The sequence below is a fragment of the Macaca thibetana genome, chromosome 2 (genome assembly GCF_024542745.1).
Source record: "Macaca thibetana thibetana isolate TM-01 chromosome 2, ASM2454274v1, whole genome shotgun sequence".
NCBI classification, from domain to species: domain Eukaryota; kingdom Metazoa; phylum Chordata; class Mammalia; order Primates; family Cercopithecidae; genus Macaca; species Macaca thibetana.
In genome coordinates, this window is record NC_065579.1 from 94,742,747 (window position 1) to 94,750,826 (window position 8,080).

Consider the following 8,080-nt stretch of genomic DNA (forward strand, 5'->3'; position numbering starts at 1 on the left):
TTCATACCTAAAGCACAGTTTTATGAGAGCATGAGTTGAGTCACACTTGTGCAAGTGAACTTTACACTCACAATGTTGGTGTAGACCATAGGTCCCTCCCTACCCACTGCTCTACAATGCTCGGGCACTGGCCTCCTCTTCCCTTGGGCCCCTCACCATGGAGTCCTGGAGTTCAGGGGTCAGTATCATCACTACCTCATAGCCGTTGAGGGGCGGACTTGCCCATTGGGAGGCAGATCCTCAGGTGGGAATGCTGATGGCTGTCTCAATACCTGGCTTTTTGCTGACTTTTGTCCTTCCCTTCCCCTCCTGCAGCACCATTTCACCCTCTATTACCAACATTCATAGAAGCCTTTAGGATTCAGCCCCACCCGCTTAAGCTTTAGTTCTGAACAACAGAAGAGAAACGAGGAGTAGGGGTATCCATTTCTAGTCTGACTGCCATGAACTCCCTGGGAGACCTTGGGGAGTCCCATCCACCATCTGCACTTGTCCTTGTCTTCACAATCTGGGGTGGATTTGAGGTTTGCTTAACTCCCTTCCAGGTCAAAGAGTTTGTAGTAGGGGTCAGGAAACACTTGCCTAGAGAGGTCTGCTTTTCTTTCCTTCTTTTTCTTTTTTAGCAGCTTAGTCAATAAATTTATTGTCTTTATCTGAAAAATTCTCATAGAAAATTGTTCGGTTTAGCTCTCAGCAGCCTGTTCTTGAGCTCTGACGAAGCTTGCCTTCTTTTGAGCTACCCAGTGTTTCTTATCTGGGCAAGCGATGTTTTGGAATGATTCTACCTTTTCTCTTTAGCTTCTTTCTTGGGATTCTTCTCATAGCCTGGATTCTCTCATATAGCAACATGGGCTTTCTTATACATCTCCTCCATCATGTATGGAGTTATGCTGTTCTTTATGTATTGAGAAAATTGTTTCTTGTAAGATCTTCAGCTTCTTCCATTAGGTAATGCATGTAATCTGCAACATTCTGATCCATGATGTGCTTCCTGTGTACTTCTGCATTAAATGCCTTGCTTTCGGAATCATAACCGGAGAATCTGTTATTGTGTACTATGAGAGATGGAGAGGCCTCCATTCACAGCCCCCTACAGGGCCCCCAACACTTTATTACCAGTGGTGGTTCTGGCGAGACCTGCCTTCAAATAGCAGGTAAAAACACCCAGCTGACCATCAATGTTTTCCATATTGTATTCATCTCTGGTCACCTCAACTTGGCCTTCATAAGTCTTGTCCATGCCAGACTTACTGAGAAGCCTGCGGGCCAGCAGCAAGCCAGTACAATATGCTGTAGCATAATGTGTCAGGCCAACCTTCACACCATATTTTGGCAGTTCACATGCTTAAGCTGTGCAGACTATCATATCCCCTTCTATACAGGCATAAGCAATCTGACAAATGATATCTCTATTTGTCACCAAACTATCATCCTGTATTTGGGTGTGTTGTACTTATTTTGATACAGTATCACCAAGCGTTTCCAAGTATAATAATCGGTTTTACCCTCCTATCGTTTTCTGAATTTCACTTGGTTTCTCTTAAAGCAGGCCTTGTTCTTTGACAACTTTAGCAAACCCCATCCTGTAGAACAGAGACCCATGTTCACAGCTCAACACACACCTGCAGGCCTCAGAGGTCTGCTTTTCTAAATAAAGTTTTATTGGAACCCAGCCACACTCATTCATCAGGTCTGTGACTGCTTTTGCACTAAAATGCAGACTTGAGTAGTTACCACAGAGACCATGTGCCCTGCAAAGCCTAAGATATTTACCACCTGGCCCTTTACAGGAAAAGTTTACCAACATCTGGTCTATGCCTTCAAATTTATTTTATCTTCCATAGGGTGAGGCAGACTTGTCCTCAGAGTCACAGGAATTTTGTTTCATGGAACAAGATCTTGGTGACTTGAATAAAACTGAGGAGGCTGTGACAGGATCCAAGCCATAGAGCAGGTGAAGGAATCTGTATTAGCTGGGGCTGCCATATAAAATTCATTAACTGGATGGCTTAAACAACAGACATTTATTTCTCACAACTATGGAGGCCGAAAGCCCATGATCAAGGTACTGGCAAGGTAGGTTTCATCCTGTGGACTTTTCTCTTGGCTTGTAGGTGGACACCATCTCGCTGTGTCCTTCCTCACATGGCCTCTTCTTTGTGCATGGAGAGAGAGAGAAAGAGAGAGAGAGAAAACACAGGCCAGCATGTGAGCTGCTGGTGTCTTTTCTTGTAAGGACACTAATCTTATTGGATCGGGGTCCCTTCCTTGTGACCTCACCTGGCCTTAATTACTTCCTTATGGGCTCTGTCTCAAAATATAATCACATTGAGGGATTAGGGCTTTAACATATACATTTTTGGGGAACACAATTCAATTCATAATAGAACTCTAATCTTTTTCTCATGAGACTTTCTAATTATGCTGACCTGACAGATGGGAAACTATGGCAATGGCGGTCAGATGTTTGCTCTGTGTCTTCCTGAGAGGAAGACTTATGAGAAAGTGATGCGTTGAGGAAGTGCTCCCTGGGAGATTGGTAAGGGAGTCGAGGCAGGGCAGGGGGAGAGACAGAGTGAAGTCCTGCAGGGGTAGCTTCCTCCTGATTCTTCAGGGGAGCTCTGAAGTGTGAGTTACATCTCTGAGTCTGACCGGCCTGCATCTGTCAATCACTGCCCCAGGGCTGCCTTGAGGGGATGTTGGCTCCCAGGCATTTCCAATCTCTGCAGGTGTGGGCAGACTAACTCTAGCCATCTGAGGGCAGTCCTCTAACGGGAGTTGCAGGTGCAGCGGCAGAAACAAGATCACACAGAGGCCAGGAGAGCCACGCACAGCAACTATTAAAGGAATTAGAGGGTGACTGGGCAGAGTGTTGACTGTGTTGCCACATCCCACAAAGAGAAGTCAATGACAAAGGGTATATCAAAGACTGTCTAGCCCTATTCTGGTAAAACAAAATTTGGTTCATCTGTGGGAAGGTTCTCTGTTCGAAAGTTGTCTGAAGAAGGGACTAGACCTTTTGTATTCTTGCATTCCCAAATCTGGCACACAGTAGGTGCTCAGTTAGGCTTGAAGACTGCTGGTAGAGTGGGTGACTGAACGCCTGCAGGGGGCTGGAGTGATGGATAGCATGCTAGGATCAGGTTTTAGAGAGCCAGCCTCTGTCCTGGGCTTTTCACAGCTTGGGAACCCGTTCTGGTCCTGACAGTCCAGGAAGGGGGGAAGTTTGGCCATTTGACTCCATCTAAGGACTTTGCTGTGTTTGGATCTTAAAGACTTTCCTCCCAACACAGGGGAGTAGCCTTTTGGTGGAGGACAGTGGGGTGGGTGGGAACAGATGGCTTGCATGTAGCATAGGTGGAATTTTATATCTACCTTGATTTTATACACATCTTAGAACAAATTGAATGCTGGTGGCTGATTTCATGCGTTTTTATGAGTTTTGTCACATCACCTAAACCTTTTTTTTTCCCTTTGGGAGAATCGACCTGAAAAACTATTAGAAATAATGAGAGTTCAGTAAGGCAGCAAGTTACACAATAAATGTACAAAAATCAATAGCTTTCCTATTTCCAACAGTAACCACTTAGAAAAAATAATGGAAAAGAAAGATCTCATTCACAATAGAAACAAAAGATATTTATCACCTTGCAGCAAACTTATAGGAGATGACACATGTACTGCACTTCCTCTCTCTGTCCCAGGCATCCTTCTCTGGTGGGAGAGAGAGAATTGTTATGGCTACAGCTTGGATTCCTGGTCCCTGCCCCTCAGACTTTTGCCATAGGAGGATTGGGGGCCAGTGTTTCCCTGGGTCCCTTGGCAGGAGGTTTCTGCCTCTTCTGAGGCATGTTGAAGATATGAGCTCTGGGCAGCTACCAAGAGCCCTCTGAGCGTGCTGGTAGCCCACTGTGGTTACGGTAGGTGGTTACCCTAGCTTAGAGCAGTGACTGGGTCACAGGACATTAAATGGAGCAGGGAGCTATAAAGGTGATGCTGGTTTCCTGGAGTACCCACTGACTCTGGAAAGCTTCAGGGTTGGCTGCTTCTACCAGTCTAGGAGGTCTCACTGATGATCAAGCTGTCTGTGACCAGTGTGGGTGCAGGGCGCAAAAGATATTGGTGGAGGTTTTTCCTGTACCACGATGGTGTCGTGTCTGGGATGGGAGTAGATTTAGGAAGCAATCCAGGGATATTTTATCCCAGAAACATTCTAGGGTTAAATCAGATGACCTCTAATTGAGTGGAAGTTTTACATATATTAATATTAATCAGGATGCTTTTCCTTTGAAAATGGCAGAAAGCCTAGTTTAGCCTTCCATGTCCTACAAAAAAACCCCAAACAATACAAAGCAAGCATATCCCATCCATTTCTCCTTGATGCTGTGCACACCAGTTTGGCTGCTGACTGCCAGCCCCTGCAGCTCTGCCTGAGGAGTCTGCTTTGTCCATTCTTACAGTGGGCCCAAAAATGAAGGGTACCAGTGAGCCCTGGGAAGAGTCTGACATACGGATAGGTAGGAGAGGGGGATGAATACCCCAGCTCCTTTGCCTCTTGGATGGCATGGCTCTGAAATGTGTTCTCCACAAGGTCTCCCAAAGTTCCCGAGAGGGACTGAACCCAAGTTGCCTTTTACTAATTAATTAATTAATTAATTAATATTTATTTATTTAGAGACAGAGTCTCGGTCTGTCACCCAGGCTGGAGCACAGTGGTGCTATCTCAGCTCACTGCAACCTCCGTCTGCTGGGTTCAAGCAATTCCCCTGCCTCAGCCTCCCAAGTAGCTGGGATTACAGGTCCCTGCCACCATGACCAGCTAATCTTTGTAATTTTAGAAGAGACAGTGTTTCACCATGTTGGCCAGGCTGGTCTCGAACTCCTGGCCTCAAATAATCATCTGCCTCGGCCTCCCAACGTGCTGGGATTACAGGCGTGAGCCACTGCGCCTGGCCCCAAGTTGCTTTTTAGCAGTTACTTGCTCAATGACGCACCCTTTACTGGCTGCCTTCTCTTGCCCTCACTTTCTCATTACCTCACTGGTGTTTTCCAGTATTATTTCTCAAATAAACTCTTTGCCTATCAATCCTTATTTCAGGATCTTCCTCTGTGGTGGAGCAGGGGCTCAACTGAGAGAGAGAGAGGGAGAAAGAGTGAGAGAGAGAGAGAGAGAGAGAGAGAGAGAGCGAGTGAGCACAAAGTACATATAATTGGAGTCCAGGCATAGCTTTGGCTTCAGGTAGGACTGGACACAGAGGACTCAAGCAATATCATTAGGATGATCAGGTCTTCCCATCACTTGGTTGTGCTTTCTTCTCAGACGGACTCTGTCAACACAGTGGATCTCAGCAGTTCCAGGCTTATAGTCTTCAAACTAAACTACCCTAGCAGAAAGAGGAGAACTTGTTTTTGTCCTAGGATATCTTAAAATTGCAAACCACTGGACTGACTTGCACACCTCTGAGCCTATCACCGAGGCCAGGTGGATGGAATACTCTGAGTACTAGGCAGGGTTTTCTAGAGGGACAGAACTAATAGGATATCTATATCTATATCTATATCTATATCTATATATCTTTGAGTTAATTAAGTGTTAACTCTTATGATCACAAGGTCCCACAATAGGCTGTCTGCAAGCTGAAGAGCAAGGAGAGCCAGGTCGAGTCCCAAAACTGAAGAACTTGCAGTCTGATGTTCAAGGGCAGGAAGCATCCAGCCAGGGAAAAAGATGTAGGCTGGAGGACTAGCCCAGTCTTGTCTTTTCACGTTTTTCTGCCTGCTTTATATTCTAGCCAAGCTGGGAGCTGATTAGATGGTGCCCACCTAGATTAAGATTGGGTCTGCCTTTCCCAGCCCGCTTACTCAAATGTTAATCTCCTTTGGCAACACCCTCACAGGCACACCCAGGATAGATACTTTGCATACTTCAATCCAATCAAGTTGACTCTCAGTATTTACCATTACACTCTAATTGGTCAATCCTGATTCATGTGACTATGGATCCCTTTCAGGTCCTCCTCTGTACCCTCCCATTCCACTTTTCCCACACACTCTAGTGGCATACAATGGAGAGAAATCAGAAGCAGGGAAGAAGGGCCTGTGTTTTGGAAGTAGATAAAGACAGACACATGTCTGTATGTGTGTGCTGATGTCTAATTGTGAAGAATCTGATCACTTGCTAACTATCAGACAATATTGGTAAACATATTCAAAGAATCTGTGTGTAAGCCAGACCACTCCTTTTTTCAATGTTATGAAACAAATAGAAAACAAATATCCCAGCTGAAGTCCTGCGTTTTACTTCTATTCATATGAATGATTTCTGTAGAAGAGACCAACCTTTGAAAAGAAAAGCAGAAGGTGAGAGAAAAACTAGTATGTAGAGAGTTCCTAGTTGTATGCCAGTCATTGTCTTAGCACTGTATGGATGTGACTTCATTTGACATGAAATCTATAGTGCTCATTTTATAGGTGGCCACACCGCAGCTGGATGATGTTAAGTCAGGTGCCGAAGAAGGCTCTGAGCCTGGACTGTTTGACCCCTCAGCCATGGTATTGTCACTCTTCTAGATGTCTTCCCTCAGAGACTGGTACTGGGAGAGGGAAGTCTGCTCTGCTGGTTCTGTGAATGAAATAAACCCTCTTCCCACTAGTCTAAGTACTACGATGTTAGAAAGGAGACACTTTAACCAAATAGAGCTTACAGTCGTACATGGTGTAAGAATTAGAAGCACTCCATCAGCACTTGTGAAATCACAAAGAGCTTAATTTTAAAAAAAGTAATTTGCTCATATCCCAGCTGGAGAAGCCTGTCTGTGTAGTCCACAAAGCAAGCAAAAAGAAAAAAATACAGATTACCTCCCTGAAGGCAGGACTTTGCCTGCAGGTGTTATGATTTTGTCCCCTGAGCCCAGTCCAGTGCCTGACACATTATGAGTGCTCAGTATGTATTTGGTGAGTGAATAAAAACATTGCATACACATTAATAGTTCTTTTTTAAAACAATACTACTTTCTAAATGTCTTTCCATGACAATGAATAAATCATTCCATGATGGTTGTAATAGTTCAACTTATTTAACACTTTATTGAATTAACTATTTATATTTATTTGATACATTTAACTATTTAATTCCCTCTTTTTGGATTGGTGGGCAGTTCATATTTTTGAGGATAGTAAACGATGCTATGAATGAACATCGTTGCACTTAAGCTTTTACAAATTTTTCAAATAATTTATCTAGGGTATATACAGAAAAGAATTGCTTAGTTAAATGGCATGCAGTTTTAAGCCTTGTTTTGGAAATACACAGGCAAATACATATCCATGTATAATAAGGAAAAATGTGACTTATTTTGAAAATTAAAGGGATTTGCCTTTATCACAGTCTTCAGCTAAACCTAACAGTCATATCTTAGCACATTTAGCAGTCTAAAGTGAATTAGTTAATTTTTATGGCTTATCGTTTGAGGTAAGTGGGCCACTGGATAAAACTTGAAAGTTTATTGCTTGCTTTTTATTTCCACCATACTGTTCTGTGAGTCTTTGGGAAATCTCTGGAGCGTCTGAGTATCTTGTCTTTGGGTCTGCAATGCCATGTCTCATGTAGCTTATATTCTGGTTAGCCTCCTCTCCACCCCCAGAACCTCATTAGTGTCTCTCACACAGAGGATTCAGATTCCAAAAATATTTGTGGAATTAAGTGTTGGCAAGAGAGTGGGAAATCCAGACGCGCACACACTGCTGGTGGGAGTATTTAATTGGCACAGCCACTTTGAAGGCAAGTTGGCAGTGTCTATTAAAATGTAAAATGTGCGTACCCTGTGATTCAGCAATTACACTTCTCCATGTCTTCTCAAGAGAAACTTTTGCTCATGTGCAGATGTGCACTCAGCACTGATCATAATAGTGAAAACCTGGAAAGAATCTAAATGTCTATCAATAGGGAAATGATTGAAAAAAAATTGGAAGAGATTCAGTGCTGTAAAGTAGTAGTTAAGGAGAATGAAGTAGACCAGAGACAAAAAATTCAGGTTCTGAGGGCCAGATCCAGGCCAGCAAAAATATTTTATTCACTTTA

The 8,080-nt window shown here is 43.7% G+C and overlaps 1 pseudogene; it reads right to left on the minus strand.

The window, feature by feature from the left end:
- Positions 1–690: 690 nt before the first annotated feature.
- Positions 691–1,602, minus strand: LOC126948963 (60S ribosomal protein L5-like; annotated as a pseudogene).
- Positions 1,603–8,080: the final 6,478 nt, after the last annotated feature.